Here is a 17,387-nt window from a genome sequence, read left to right on the forward strand (position 1 = left end):
CGGTGTTTTTTTTAATTTTAAGTGAGATGATTCCTATAGCTTATTCCTTGGGCCATATTGTTAGTCTTATGGTTCTGTCAATACCATCTCTGAGGGAAGCTTGATGCAACTCTGTTTTCTGAGGTAAATGGATCCTTCTCATTTTTGCCTAAATCTACGTATTATACTTACATTATACTTACAGCTGTCTGCTCTGGATTTTCAAGAGCAGTTCTGTGTTCAAATTTCTGTCTTAATTTTTGGCTCATAAATGTATATGTAAATGGTTCCTTTGCACTTGTCTTTGTTGAGAACATACCCTGTATATTCGTCACATAGGGAAAGTTTTCTGTAAATATTTGTTGAGTAGATTGATAAATATGTCTTAATTGGAGAAAGAATTTATCAAAAGGAAAAAATTATATATTGCACTTACTTTTCATCTAGATTGGAGTATTTTTAAAGGGAAAATAAGATCCTTATCACCTAAAGCTTCTATGTTTGCCCATCTCTGACTCAAAAACCTCTGTTACAACATTTCACATTGCTGTGTTTGTGTTCATATGCACACTTTTCTCTGACAAGGCAAACTGTCCCTCCAATTCTACTCCCCTTTGTAAATTTTCCCCATCCCTCAAAGGCAATTCCCCCAGGAAATTTCCCCAGGACCAGTCTCTATGTTCCTTGACTAGACATGTAAATTCTTTGGATAAAAAGAGAAAAATTCAAGTTGTTTTCTCTAGGCTTTTGTCCTTTTGCTTCCCAACTTCTTCAAAAGAAAAACAAGAGTATGAGGGCAAGGGGACTCCTTTCCTCCAGAGTTTTTCAATAAGACAAGTATATATTTTAAGTATAACAAACTGAATTGTTTAAATAAACAACTCAAGTGTTGCATAATAGACTTTCACACCTCCAAACAACATGATTTTAGATTTGCCAGTTATAAAAGGAAAAGAAAAAAGAAAATATACATTTTCCCTTTTTAAAAAGTCAGTCATTTCTAACTTCACTCTCCTAACTTACAGTTTTTGGCACACATTTGGAAATTAATCATGTACTGACTCATGTGATGATATATATCATGTTACTTAATGTCTGTAGAGTTGTTTAATAGTTTATTGGTTTAGAAACATGATAAGTGTTCCAGGAAGATACCCCAGGAATCTTGGAAGAAGGAGAGGAATTATTTGGGGGTTAATTGAAGTGTTGGGGCACTGGAATTGAGATTCCTAAGTGAAAAGGAAAGGTGTGGGAGCAAAGTTTGTTTATGCCTCTAGAGTGGGAACATAACCTCAGATGCCTACAAGAGTCAGCGGAGATAAATGAAAATAGTTTAAGAAGAACAGGGAGTTGCAGGATACGTGTCAGACTTGAACTCAACTACTAGGTAGTGGGAAATAGAATGGCTAGGAAGGTAGAGAACTGCCCCTGTGGCACTGGGATAATTGTTTGTGGTGGATTGAAAATTAATATTTTTAAGTGTAAGTCCTGGTCGTATTGTTCAAATGTCCCAAAATGTCCTTTGACTGAGCTCAGGGTAATTTTTCCCAAATTTCTCAATGGAGTGTCCAACCTGACTTGAAGCTCCATCCTCTCCATCTCACTCGGAATTGCTATTCTCAAGTGAAGAGTAAGGGGATTATAATGAAGGTTGCGCCCCCTGGAATATTTTAAAAGGTTCTTATCTATCCTGGATGCCTGAATAAAATTCCTCACCCTCTGTCTTTGTAGGCACTTTTAAGCTGGCCCTTGCCTTTCTCCTCACCATTATCCTGGCCTCTTGGCCTTGCATCTGATTTTCTCCCATGAAACACACTCTCACCCTATTTAAAGAATTCTTTGTTTGGACTACTCGACTCACAACTTCACTTTCTCCAAGATTCTGTTTTGTTTCCCCTTTGCTCGACAATCTTTTCCTTTGTGAAGCCGCATGTTCTTATCAGACTCAGTGCCAGCCTTCAGAAACCCAGCCAAGAGCAAAGCCCTCAGGTCCCTACACACTAAGGAAAGGAACTTAGACATGGATAATGTCACAAGAAAACTAAGGAAATTGAGAGAAAAAGTTACCCAAGAACAGCAAGAGCTCCGATAAAGGTGAATGAGTGGACAAAGAGCCTTCCCCACTTTGGCAGTGATAGCAGCCAGTGGGATTGGTTTTTGCAACAGTTAGGCTCAGCTGCTCTCCAGTTAGCAACAAGGTTTCTGCAGCCACACTGCAAATTGTGCTTGAACTTCTCATTGAATGAGGCCATAAGGAAGTAAGGGGAGAGGAGAAGCATATCTCCAGGACAAAAAAAAGCTCAAATACCTGCCACAGGGACTATAAACCACTGTAGACCTTCACTGGAAAATAGAAAGGAAATGGGGGAGGACAACTCTTGAAATCCTTAGTGGAAGGAAACCACTGTCAAAAGTCACTGAGATTTTTGTTGTCCTTCCTCTGAAGTTCTGCTCCCCAGGAAGAAAAGCTACAGATGTTTCCTCAACAGAACACTTTGAACATAGTAGAATAGTGCAGCTATTCTAGACTTGGAGCCAGAAAACCAAGGTTCACATTCTGTCACAAACGTCATTGTTCCATCTCCCACAAGTCAGTTACCCCTCTAAACCTTGACTTCCTCATTTAAAAAAAAAGATTCATCTTGTACTATTGCACAGGAGGTAATGTGTATAAAAGAACTATCAAATACTAAAGTACCTCATTAATTTGAAGTTGCATTGTGACTTAATATTTTAGCACTTATGGTATTCATACTACGTATTTGTGATTTAAATGATACAGATTTGAAAGGAAATTTGGATTTTCAGTCCAAAACAGTGTGAGTACTAAAAGAGACCCCCAGCAGGATAGAAATAAGTAGTATAATAGTATGATGGGGTTTGCAGTCAAACCTCAGTGCAAATCCAAGGTCTGCAATGTACTAACTACATAATGGTAAATTTGACAATTTCATGCCCACATGTCCTCATCAGTGACTAATTCTTGGCATTGTTTTCAACGGGATTAAGTGAGAAAGCATAGCAGAGCATAATGTTAGTTTTCTTTCTTTTTGCATTGATGAGGAGCAATAACAGGGAAGTTCTGACTGGTTGGACATGAAAAAAGAGGGAGCTGAGGACACACAAACTGCAATGTCATGTATAATAATACTTTTGTGATCAAAAAATAAAATAAAATTGGACAAAGACTGCAAATAAATTCTCAGAAAAATCTCTCCTAAAGGGCCAATCAATCAAATCTTAGCATAAGTTTGAGAGGACACACACAGGGAGGAAAAAAAAAAAAAACCAAAAATGTGAGTTTAGTGATAAAAGTGAAAGAATATCTCATTTTATGTGTACTTTTCCCCTTTTATGAGATGATAAAATTATAGATTATAATAACTGGTTTTACTTAATTATATAGGCACAGTGAAACAGTTCTAATCAATAATGATCAATTATCAGTTAAAAAAAAAAAAAGACTTATTTTGCTTACCCGGAAGAGAATATCTGCCTTAAATGATGCTCCTTTGACTAGTCACTCACACCTACCTGGTATGTTAATAGAAAATTATTGCAAAAGAACGCAGCAGGGACTGTATATAGCTAACCTCTTCTCTTTAGCTATACCTCAACCTGGACTTACAAGTGACAGACACTTGTTAGAGCCATTTGATGGTAAAGTTAGGTGAATAAGTATATTAAGGAGATTGGTTGTTAGAAATTCCAGACAGGGGGCTTCCCTGGTGGCGCAGTGGTTGAGAATCTGCCTGCCAATGCAGGGGACACGGGTTGGAGCCCTGGTCTGGGAAGATCCCACATGCCGCGGAGCAACTGGGCCCGTGAGCCACAACTACTGAGCCTGCGCGACTGGAGCCTGTGCTCCGCAACAAGAGAGGCCGCGATAGTGAGAGGCCCGCGCACCGCGATGAAGAGTGGCCCCCGCTTGCCACAACTAGAGAAAGCCCTCGCACAGAAACGAAGACCCAACACAGCCAAAAATAAATAAATAAATAAATAAATAAATAAATAAATAAATAAATAAAGGAATTCTAGACAGGATTAGACAAAAGTAAGTCTGGGTCTTCAGGAGGCTATTGTAAGCAAATTCAGCAAGTGTGCTTTATTTACAGTAACCACTCTGTTATTTAGAATTCCATCTACTGCAGCTTACTTCCTCATTTCATGACAACAACCCTGAGCGAGCAGTATTTCTGAAATAATGCAAGACCCAAAACATAATAATTCTTTCTTACATGATTAATGATATCCTTATATCAAAGCGCTTTCATAAATTTTACTACATTTGTTGTCATTTTACATATTAGGAAACTGAGGTTCAGAAACGTGACGGGATGGACTCAGTCTCATAGCTAGCTCGTGGCAAAGCCAGGACTCAAATCCCCTTCTCCCAACACCAAAGACAGTGCCCTTTCCAGTGTACCTTGCCTGAAAGAGTATCAGATACATGAAAAAATTAAATTACATTTTCTTTCCCTTTAGTATGGGAGGGGACATCCTGACTCATTGGCTGAATTGATAGAATAGAAAGTGACTAATCGAAGGCAAACAGACTGACCTGGGGGCCCAAACAGAGATGTCCTTCATTCCAGACCTCTTTCTACTGCTTTATCCTTGCTCATTTATTTGTCATCCATTCCAAAGATTAAGAAACGGAAAGAGTATGGAAATATGTTAATATAAATGTTTCAGACATTGCATGAAATTTCTAAAAATCTTATATGTTCTGGTATAATGTTATAAGTAATAATCCTAGTTATTACTTTAAAATGTATATCTCAGAAATAACTAATTTTCTTGTCAACTGCATTATTATGAACTTTCATCAAATCTTTAACCGTGGTCATTTTTAAGTCTTTTGTCATTTACAGACAGTTCTGGGTGTACTCTGATGATTTTGCAAATATGTTCCTATAAAAGGGTTTCATCTTCAAGAAATTCATGGAAAAGACTCTGACAAGTCCAGGTTTCTGGTAACTGACTGTACTGCTGAACTGAATGAATAAGCATTTTCAGAACTCTAATGAAAAACTGATGAACTCATAAAAGTGCTAACAAAAGATCAAGATGAAAAAAAAAATGAATTACATGGGACTGAGTGAACTGATGAGGATGAGTATAATTTTTGTGACTTTCTGTCTGAATTTAAAAAAAAAAAATCCCACAAGGACTCAGAGGCAAAGAATATACAAATCAATTTTCACTGCAAAGTAAAGGAGCTGTTACAGTAGAGGATTGCTGGACTGAATGTCAATATTATGACATAGTATGAGTGTGTTTCATGTTTGGTAATTGCAATCATTGCTTTTGTTGTGGTCATCCATGTACAATGCTTGGTGTCAGTCTATTTATCTCTTGTAAAAATAAAATACAGTGTGTGTGTGTGGAAAAAAAAATAATAATAACAGAAAAAAAAAAAGAAACGGAAAGAAACTATTACAATAGAAAGTTCATAAAGGGAACTATTTGTAAAACATGTGCCAAATATGATCAAATAACATTAGATTATAAACCTGTCACTTACTTCATCCATTTAATGTTTTGAACTTGTGTCAAATTCACTCGACACTTGAAAACAAATAATTGAGAGTCTGTCATTTATCTCATTTGTATATAGTTTATTAGAAATTATGCCCTTAAACATAGTCATGAGCTATGTTTTTCATTCCCAAAACCGCCAATACTTAGAACAGAGCCTGGCACACACTTGATGCTTAAAAACTATTTGTTGAATGAATGAAAGTACAAACTGTGCAGTGGTCACGGGAGGCTGAGAAGGAATAATGAAAGAAAAGAGGAAAGAACTGTATATTACAGACATGACCTTCCGTCTTCTATCTGCCTGGATGGTGACAACGAAAGGTTACACAACTTTGGCAACAGTAGAAAGCTGATTAGGAAATCTTCTGAAATAGGATGCTTCATATCCAAGGAAATCAGAGAACAAAATTCACTGAATTTAGTTTCCTTGTGCATTCAAGTGTTATTAGTAATGGAACTCATAAGGACATTTTTATCATATATCAACAGCAAGGAAATTATCACCTTCTTAGACAACATTGTTCTTGAGTTATTCTAGTGCTTCTCAAACTCTTATGTGCACATGAGCCACCTGGAGAACTTATGAAAATATAGCCCTTGTAGATTTGATTGAATGAGTCTACAGTGGGGCCTGAGATTCTGCATGGCTAACAGCTCCCACATGCTGCCAACACTGCGGATCTGTAGATTACACTATAAATAGTGTGTGTTTTGTTTAGTTTTTGGGGGGATTCCCATATTTTCCTTCATCTTCACTAAAACCTTACCATTTCACTATAAATATATACTCGATGTCAAATATAAAGGTCTGCAATGTGCCTTAGGTGAAATTTTGAATTGATCCTTCATCCTTCCTGTATCACCAGTATACTTAGGTCACCAAGTCAGACTATTGATGTGAGATATTCTGATTCGTCAATCTTATTATTATGACAATTTTCATCATTGAGAATGTGAAATTAACCACGTTAGGAAATCACTGACATCCCACCTGCAAATGACTGATCATAGTTTCTTTAACAGGTTGTCCAGCCATCAAAAAAATTCTCTTTAAAAAAATTCCTTTTTTTTTTTTTTTTCAGTTTATTGCTATTACCTGAGGCTATGAGCTGGGTCACATCTCTCTGAAAATTAAGGTTAAGCAACCATTTTCAATTATGGTCTCTGTAGGTTGTGAAATGTTTTGAAAACAATTTTATGGTGAAATTGAACATCATAAAGTAGTGAAATTGGCAAAAGATTTACATTATTTAAAAACTATAGTCCAGGGCTTCCCTGGTGGCGCAGTGGTTGAGAATCTGCCTGCCAATGCAGGGGACACGGGTTCGAGCCCTGGTCTGGGAAGATCCCACATGCCGCGGAGCAACTGGGCCCGTGAGCCACAACTACTGAGCCTGCGCGTCTGGAGCCTGTGCTCCGCAACAAGAGAGGCAGCGATAGTGAGAGGCCCGCGCACCGCGATGAAGAGTGGCCCCCACTTGCCACAATTAGAGAAAACCCTCGCACAGAAATGAAGACCCAACACAGCCATAAATAAATAAAATAAAATAAAAATAAAAATAAAAATAAAAAATAAAAAAATAAAAAATCTATAGTCCAATCAACGTAATATTTCTGCCAGTAGTTCTCAGACTTGAAAATCAAAGTCACTTGGAAGACTTCTTAAACCACAAATGCTGGGCCCTGTCCTCTGTTTCTGCTTCATTAAGTCTGGGTGGGGGTCGATAATTTGTATTTCTAACAAATTCCAAGATGATGTTCTATACCACAGTTTCTCAACCTCAGCACTATTGAAATTTTGGTATGAATAATTCTTTGTTATCCAAAGGATAACAAATGAACCAAAGGAGCCAAAGAAACCAAGAAAAAGGACCTACTGTATAGCACAGGGAACTCTGCTCAGTATTCTGTAATAACCTAAATGGGAAAAGAACTTGAAAAAGAATAGATACATGTATATGTATAACTGAATCACTTTGCTATACACTTGGAACTAACACAACATTGTTAACCAAATATACTCCAATATAATTTTTTTTTTAAAAAGCAATCAAAGACTAAAATTGTCTTTGTGGTGTTATCTAGCAAGAGGCCAAAAGCCCCACACCTGCTCCAACTTCAGTCTCCTGGAGCCCTCTGTTCATTTGGTATCCTCACCTTTCTCCAGGAGATTGTCCCTATTACTGGTGTATAGAATATGGGGAACTTGATCCCTTTCCTGAATGCAGAGATATGTTCCCAGAATCCAACGCTGTGAATTTGAATGCATTTTTATTGTGTCACAACCTTATTGGCTGGTAAGTCACCGCTGTTGCAGAATTTCAGACATATCGAAGGTTAAATAGGTTGTTACTGATGTTTTAGGACATTACTGTCCTAACTAACATTGTTCCAAGACCTAAACAAAAGACTACAAATGAACATTGGAACACAGTCCATTCTTATGGCAGGGGCTATCTCCTGATACCAAGTAGCTTGTCTAGAAAACACATGTGATTCATGCAAAATCACATCCTCTCTCCTTCTCTCTCTTCTATTTCTCACTTTGTCTCTCTCTCACTGAACTGCACTTTCCCCGTGTTTGAACAGTCTTTTTTAAATTTTCCTTTGGATTTTCCATTAAAAATTTATTTTTGCATCCAAGAAGTATTATGTAATCTTTGTAACTTCATTATGATTGTGTATTTCCTTCATTTAATTCATTGAGTCACTTTTCTGGGGAAAAATATTACAAGAGACTTAATGGAAAATCCAATGAATAATGATGCTATTAATATCAATAAAAGGCAGTTTCTTCCTGTTAAAGTTTAACTTTCATATTGACCCAGAATTCTTATTAAGGGAAATTTCTCAAAACATATTTTTGTTCATTTACTGAAAGAAGTCCATTAACATTGAATTCAAATTTACATTGAAACAGGGAAAACAACTTTCTTTAGAAAATGTGATTCAAAGACACAAAATGAATTCCAGACGTCTCAAATAATGAAGACTAATAGAGGGCTGAAGAAGAGAAGAGGGTAGATTTTCTTCAAACAAATCCTGTACTCCCTTCCTCTGGCTCTTATTCCTAACACCCTTACCACAAGCCATGCCAGACCCTGCAGTTCCCTAGCTTCCTTCTCCATCTTCCTTTTGCTCTCCCTACCCCATCTCCACTAAAAAAAAAAAAAAAAAAAAAAAAGTGAATGAGAAAGGCCTGAGTAGATGCCCTCTGAAGTGGGAGGATCTCTTCTCTAAGGAAGAGGAGGTTTTAGAACACGGGCAGTACAAGGTTATAAGAAAGACAAGTAAAAATTCCTGCAGGACAGGGCCAGGGCAGAGGAGAGCTCTGGGAGCTAAGCATAGGATGCTAATACTGATGCTCAGAGGGACCAGCTACCTCAGAGACAAAGCTCAGAAGATGCCCTGGGGCTAAAGGAATTGATGTTGAAGGAAGCAGCAGAGCTAGCAAGAATGGTAACTTACCTTCACTTATAAGTTTACATTTTATTTGATATTTTGTAATACATACATAAATTTTTGCATTTGAAATGTATTATATATTTAGCTTTGTGGGTTTTTAAAATTTTATGAGTTCTGATCTCATTTTAAAATAAAACTCTTGGATGTGGAAATAGTGAAACAAATCCTTAAATACCAGCATTGTAATTTTTCTCTAGTACTGTGCTCACTTATTCAACACGTCTAAAACTGAAGTGATACTTGACCTCCAAGCACTTCTTCTCCATCAGAATCCACAGTAAAAGGAATCTCCATTCCTTCCTAGGCATTCAAACCCTGGGTATTATCACTGATGCCTCCTTCTCACTCAGTCTCCAAATCCAACTTGCTACCAAGTCTCAAACTTTCTACCTGTTAAATATTTCTGGAATCCACCTCCACCTCTGCATTTTCTGCTGGCAACGTTCTTGCTCACCTAGATGACTTCCAGAGGCTTAAGATTTGTCTCCCTCCACCCCTTCTTTTCTCCCCAGTTAATTACCCATACACGAGCTAGTGATTTTCTGAAACCCATCTCAGGCTTTACATTATCGTTAGAATAGAATCCTCACATGAGGTGTACATTTTTGCTAGTCAGTTAACTGGTCAGTCAGACTCCATTCCCTATCCGTCCCTGAAACATAACTCCAATTTTTATGTGTTTTTGAGGAAGGTGATCCCACCCATAATCTGAGTTGTCTTAAAGGGTGGGCCTTTGTTGGTTTCATCCAATCAGCACGTAACGTTTGTCTGGTTCAGGAAACACATACCAACTTGAGAAAAAGAGACTGCAGGAGATGTTTATTGGATTCTTAGGGAAAAGCAGCATTCTACTCTTCCAAGAGAGAATTGGGTGAGATTTCTTTTTTGTTTTTTAATCTTTACCTGATGTGAATAAAGAAACACAGAACCTCTAGGAAAACTGGCAGCTATCATATGCACAAAATGGAACCATAGTTACATTAACACTGTAAGACATCTACAGAAAGCAGAGAGGGGGACAGGTAATAAATTAGTTCCTTTTGTCCATATTTGAGTTGCTGGATATACCCTTGTCTGAAGCTCAGTTTACCACTAGAATTTTCTATTATGAGAGCCAGTAATTTTTTTCTTTTTTTATGACCTAAGCCCATGTGAATTTCTTTCTGGCCTCTCCCAGCCTCTTTAGTCTCATCCTACCCCACTAAATGAAACTCTCTGGGCCACATGGCCTTCTTTCAGCAGCTTGACCACACTGAGGGTTTATCAAAGAGTTTCCTATGTATTGTTCCTTCTGCCTGAAACATTCTTTACCCCTGTGCCATTACCAGTGTATTGCCTCTCAGCTCCAAATTCACCTTGTTGCCTGATCTGTAAAAATAGACCTGGGCCCTTTAAATATTTTCCTTTTGGCAGCTGACATCATGTTAAGCCTTATCAGTTGAGGGCACTGGAGAGATACTGTAGGAACAAGGAGTTTCCTTCCCTTTCCAGTGTCTCATTTGCCAGGCTCCTGGAGAGCATGATTTCTTCTTCAGTGCTTGGACCATATAGTTTTCTTCAGTGCGAGATGCCTGCAGCTTTCTCCAGCATTTGGCCATACGTTTTCTTTAATTCTTGACTAGAGCAGTGGCTCAGATAGTGTGGGCCTGTTCCCTAGCTCAGGTCATTGTTTTCTGTACCCTCAGCCCCATGTGTGCACATGCTGGCCCTGAGCTGCCCTAGCCTGAGCTGCACATGGGAGTGCACTGGGTTCATATAAAGGAATCCTCTCCATTCCAATGGTACCCTCAACTCCCACTGTGTGCCCCACTCTATCTTCATGGCTGCCTGCCAGTATGCCTGTCTGTTCCCTGCCCAGAGGTTGTGAACCAGCTCTGGCCCAGGCCATCTGGTAATCTTCTCCACCCTCCAGTGTTCTACAACCACATCTCTTTCAACCACCTCTTTCAATGAAAGTTGAACCTTCCTTGCAAATTTGTCCTTCCTTAGGTGTGCTACCCAGCCCTAACGTACCTTTTAGAGTTCTCTTTCCATGTACATAGTGAATCTCCTATCTTAGCTTGATAATTTTTATATTAAACTTCCCCTGTTTAAATTACTGTCACCTGATGGGACTCGAGACGATGCACCCCCTTTTCCTATGGCCGCTCATATTCCTGATCTCATTTTCTCTAGCAAACTTCCCTTAACCTCCAGACTTAAGTTAGATCCTCATATTAATTAGCTCTCATTGCATACCAGAGGTTTTTTTTTTTTTGGTTTATAATGCTTACAAACGTAATTAATGTTTGTGTGGTTATTTGCTTAATATCTTAATTCCTATCCTGGAAAGGATATGAAGAAAGGGGAAATGTCTTTCTTGGATTCCTAACATCTAACACAATGCCTAATACAACATAGCAGGCTTTCAGAATACTGATTTTTTTTTTACTGTATATTATGTATATATGTGAATTTTATGAAAAGCCCAAAGTAGCTATGAATGGGATAAACAGGGAGTATGAATTTAGGCAGGTGTCACTCTCTTAACCAAGTTCACTCTGGTAGGGCTAACAACATTTGGAGTGTTCAATAAATAGTTTATTAACTGATGGCAAACAAAGTATGTTTCCTCCGACATTTGGACAGCACTCCCTTGTACCATGAAAGGATAAAGCTTCAGAAAGTCATTTATATTCTATCAACCTCCTCAGACTAATGACTAAAGAGGGCCCCTTCTTTCCTGTCAGAATCTTGGTAGAGTGGAACATAGCCAGCATATGTGGACCCTTAGAGTTCAGAGTGAACAAGTTCAAGATGCATAATTTTTTCTGATCACTAGCTGACCCCCCAGGCATTGCTATTCAGAATGTTAACGATTGTCAGATTAAATAAATTCTGTTGTTGCTTAGTCAGGAGATAGTTCTCTTAAGATGCAGCACAGTGATGGATTAATACCGGAAAGCTGAAGCATCTGCTTTTATGATTTTTATTTTTGGCTCGTAGTGGAAGCCAGTGTTTTCTTTATTTGTTAATGGCCTTTTAATATGAATGGTCTTTCCAGATCAGCAGTTTATGGGCATCTTTCCAAACATCAATTTGATGTTTCCTGAAGAATGACTGCTTCTTTCTGTGAAGCCCCCAAAGTAACTTTTGTATGTACTACAGAGACTATATTGTATATCAGAACATCTATAATGGGCATTTGTTGGTCTTGCTACCAAAGTCAAGACTCCCATCCTGTGGGCACAGGATCCTGATTTGGTTTTGGGGAGTCACCCTTCTCCAAGCTTCTGTCCATATGTGTAGAGTGAAGTTGACCTTACACCTGGCTCTGGGGATGCCCTTGTGGCCAAATCCTAATTCAGACAATACATTTGTGCACCACAGTTTGGTCTGGTTACAGTTTGATTCACGAATGTGCATAGGGTCTAAGTCTGGACAGCCAATCACTGAGATGCCATTCTGAGGTTTCTCTCTGAGCTTCCTGAGACCAGGACTTTCTTTCCTGCTGCACTTGGAGTTCTAGAGCTGCTGCAGACAGAGCCTGACTGAGGGTTGATCCAAAATAGAGGTGAGCAGAAGCAAAAGATGGACTAAAATATCCAGATTCTGATAGTTTTAATATAATCTTCTCATCAAGATTCTCCAAAGATGAACTATTCTAGACTTTTCAATTATGTGGGCTTATAAATTCACTTACTGATGAATCAATTCACGGTGTTAAACACACCTTTTAATCTTGGCGAAAATCCATCCACTTGTTTTCCGATGTAAATTGATGAGCTTGAATAGATGAGAGGCAGAAAATAAGTTTTGGTCACATAGATTGGAAAAAATAAATAGTGATCAAGCACTGAGATAAGATATGCTTTTATCAGTCATTTGTTTAGTACTTAAAATACGTTTTGCAAAATTCAAGAGATGGTAGAGGTGTCAAAATATAGGCTGTCCATAAAGTCGGCAAACAGGTGCATATAATAGATTGATAGTTGATATTACAACACAATAGTGTAATTATGGATAACTTTATTTGACGTAAACCCCTCTTAAAATCTACTTTTGTGTTTTAAGACTAATTAATAGACCATAATACTGAGTAATACATGTGTCTAAGTTCTTTCATGATGCTGTAACAAAAATACTATAGTCTGGGTGGCTTAAACAACATTTATTTCTCACAGTTCTGAAGGCTGGAGTCCAAGTTCAAGGCACCTTCAGATTCGGTGTCTGGCTTCCTGTTTCAAGCACAGCTGTCTTCTTGTTGCGTCTTCATATGTTTTTATGTGGTGGAAGGGGTAAGGGAGTTCTCTGGGGTCTCTTTTCTTATTGTAGTTACTTTACAATGTGCTGTTAGTTTCAGGTGTACAGCAAAGTGATTCAGTTTTATATATATATATATATATATATATATATATATATATATATATAAATTTTCAGATTCTTTTCAATTATAAGTTATTACAAGATATTAACATAGTTCCCTGTGTTATATTGTAGGTCCTTGTTGTTGATCTATTTTATGTATAGTAGTGTGTACTTGTTAATCCCAAACTCCTAATTTATATCCCCACCCACCCACCCCCACCCTGCTATCCCCTTTGGTAACCATAAGTTTATTTTATATGTCTGTTGAGTCTTTTTCTGGTTGTTGTTGTTTTTTTAACACCTTTATTGGAGCATAATTGCTTTACAGTGGTGTGTTAGTTTCTGCTTTATAACAAATTGAATCAGCTACACATATACATATATCCTAATATCTCCTCCATCTTGCGTCTCCCTCCTTCCCACCCTCCCTATCCCACCCCTCTAGGTGGTCACAAGCACCGAGCTGATCTCCCTGTGCTATGCGGCTGCTTCCCACTAGCTATCTATTTTACATTTGGTAGTGTATATACGTCCATGCCACTCTCTCACTTCGCCCCAGCTTACCCTTCCCCCTCCCTGTGTCCTCGAGTCCATTCTCTACCACTGTGTCTTTATTCCTGTCCTGCTCCTAGGTTCTTCAGAACTATTTTTTTTTCTTTTCAGATTCCATATATATGTGCTACCATATGGTATTTGTTTCTCTCTTTCTGACATACTTCACTCTGTATGACAGGCTCTAGGTCCATCCACCTCACTACAAATAACTCCATTTCGTTTCTTTTTATGGCTGAGTAATATTCCATTGTATATGTGTGCCACCTCTTCTTTATCCATTCATCTGTCGATGGACACTTAGGTTGCTTCCACGTCCTGGTTATTGTAAATAGAGCTGCAATGAACATTGTGGTACATGACTCTTTTTGAATCATGGTCTTTTCAGGGTATATGCTCAGTAGTGGGATTGCTGGGTCGTAAGGTAGTTCTATTTTTAGTTTTTTGAGGAACCTCCATACTGTTCTCCATAGTGGCTATATCAATTTACATTCCCACCAACAGTGCAAGAGTGTTCCCTTTTCTCCACACCCTCTCCAGCATTTATTGTTTGTAGATTATTTAATGATGGCCATTCTGACTGGTGTGAGGTGATACCTCATTGTAGTTTTGATATGAATTTCTCTAATGATTAGTGGTGTTGAGCATTCTTTCATGTGTTTGTTGGCGATCTGCATATCTTCTTAGGAAAAGTGTCTATTTAGGTCTTCTGCCCATTTTGGATTTGGGTTGTTTGTTTTTTTGATATTGAGTTGCATGAGCTGCTTGTAAATTTTGGAGATTAATCCTTTGTCAGTTGCTTCATTTGTAAATACTTTCTCCCATTCTTAGGGTTGTCTTTTTGTCTTGTTTATGGTTTCCTTTGCTGTGCAAAAGCTTTTAAGTTTCATTAGGTCCCATTTGTTTATTTTTTTTTTAATTCCATTTCTCTGAATGTGGGTCAAAAAGGATCTTGCTGTGATTTATGTCATAGAGTGTTCTGCCTATGTTTTCCTCTAGGAGTTTATAGTGTCTTGTCTTACATTTAGGTCTTTAATCCATTTAGAGTTTATTTTTGTGTATGGTGTTAGGGAGTGTTCTAATTTCATTCTTTTACATGAAGCTGTCCAGTTTTCCCAGCACCACTTATTGAAAAGGCTGTCTTCTCTCCATTGTATATTCTTGCCTCCTGTATCAAAAATAAGGTGACCATATGTGTGTGAGTTTATCTCTTGGCTTTCTATCCTGTTCCATTGATCTATATTTCTGTTTTTGTGCCAGTACCATACTGTCTTGATTACTGTAGCTTTGTAGTACAGTCTGAAGTCAGGGAGCCTGATTCCTCCAGCTCCGTTTTTCTTTCTCAAGATTGCTTTGGCTGTTCGGGGTCTTTTGTGTTTCCATACAAATTGTGAAATTTTTTGTTCTAGTTCTGTGAAAAATGCCATTAGGAGTTTGATAGCGATTGCATTGAATCTGTAGATTGCTTTGGGTAGTATAGTCATTTTCACAATGATGAGTCTTCCAATCCAAGAACATGGTATATCACTCCATCTGTTTGTATCATCTTTAATTTCTTTCATCAGTGTCCTATAGTTTTCTGCATACAGGTCTTTTGTCTCTTTAGGTAGGTTTATTCCTAGGTATTTTATTCTTTGTGTTGCAATGGTAGATGGGAGTGTTTCCTTAATTTCTTTTTCAGATTTTTCATCATTAATGTATAGGAATGCAAGAGATTTCGGTGCATTAATTTTGTATCCTGCTACTTTACCAAATTCATTCATTAGCTCTAGTAGTTTTCTGGTGGCATCTTTAGGATTCTCTATGTAGAGTATCATGTCATCTGCAAACAATGACAGCTTTACTTTTTCTTTTCTGATTGGGATTCCTTTTATTTCTTTCTCTTCTCTGATTCCTGTGGCTAAAAATTCCAGAACTATGTTGAATAATAGTGGTGAGAGTGGACAATCTGCATTTGTTTTAACAGATACATCAAACATACCAGGTTACTTTCCCTTCCTGTTGTATCAGAAAGCTTCGTTTGTTCCCCTGGAATTCAAAACGAGAAATAAGAAATCAAAAGGGGTAAAAAACAGTACAAAACAAAATTCTTCCTCAATTCCCTATAAGTTAGGGTCATTTAAGAATAGAGGTTCTGGAATCAGATTGCTATCTGCAGTCTGAGGATTGAAATCTAAGGATTGAAATTCAGTCCTTAGAGCAGAGGTGGGAAAGCCCCCCACCCATGCTCACCCACTTGCATGCCATCGACAGCATCATTATTAATTTGGGCTTGTTTATTTGCTGTGTCTAGCATGGCACACACACATCTGTTTGTGAGGATTCGTGCTGCCCATTTTGTTCATTGGTTCTTCACTTCTCACTCCAGAAAGGCATATCCAAGAGGAAGGGGCAGGGCCTAGCACATCACTTTAAAAAGCCTGGGAATCATTGTTCTGGGGACATTCTATACTTAATGCCACACACACTGCTGTCCTGCCACCTACATAGTCAGGATCTCCTACTGCTTAGTTCACTTCAGGTGGGGTAAATCAAAAGACTTACCCCTGACTTTTTTTCTGAAGCTCCAGCTGCCAGAAGAAAGGTGGCAAAAACTGGAGGGGGACCATGGAAAGAGCCTTGGAGTTGCAGATGTGGACTTGGAGTTACAGAGGAGTCCCTCATTATCCTGAGAAGGTTCTGGTTTCTGGAAGTCCTCACCACAGAACAGCAGAAGCACTTTTGCTCAGACAAAGCTTTCTCTCATGGCAGAAATAAGGATTGCTCTGTCCAGCTTAGTCTCTATAGCTACACTGTGGCTGCTGCTGTTGTGGGGAAAGGGATTAGACGAGATGGCAGAGGGGAAAAAGGAAAGAGAGAGAGGACTGAGTTGGTTTTGACCCGAGCTAGACCAGAAGTCGCCATACATCTCTCTCTTACTGTCTTTCAGTGTTTGCTAGTGACATTGAGTGAATTCTTACAAAAACAGAATTGTTTTCAAAATATCACACCTCTCCCACCATAGCCAAACCCACATTTTTGAAATGCATTATTATTGGGTGGGGATACAGTTCAAGCATATGCTTATGATGGCAACAGTAAGCACAGACATATGAATTTCCTCTGGGGACACTGGGTCTTCATTTAGACAGGGGTGTGGATGACTGGCATGATGTGATGTGGCTGTAAAACACAGGATGAGACAAACTAACTCAAATCAGACATGCTGATCCGAGAAATTATTTCAACCTCCCTTTCAACACCCTTAAAAGTTAGAAGAGTTCCTCCTAAGATTGACACAAGTAAAATGAATAAGTCCCAACAATATGCCTTCCTCACCACAATCCTGACTGCAGCACTGTGCTGTGCTGAGCATGCCTCATCATGACTAGAGGAGACCTGAATTAATCCACTTGGCTTTCTGGTGGAAAGATGAGTTGTCCCCTAAGAAATCATTGTCCACAGTTTATAGCAGAATAGTGTGTAAAAAGCCAACAGAAACCAACTAAAAACCTATCAGC

This window comes from Balaenoptera borealis (genome assembly GCF_965194805.1).
Source record: "Balaenoptera borealis genome assembly, chromosome: 5".
Taxonomy (NCBI): Eukaryota; Metazoa; Chordata; class Mammalia; order Artiodactyla; family Balaenopteridae; genus Balaenoptera; species Balaenoptera borealis.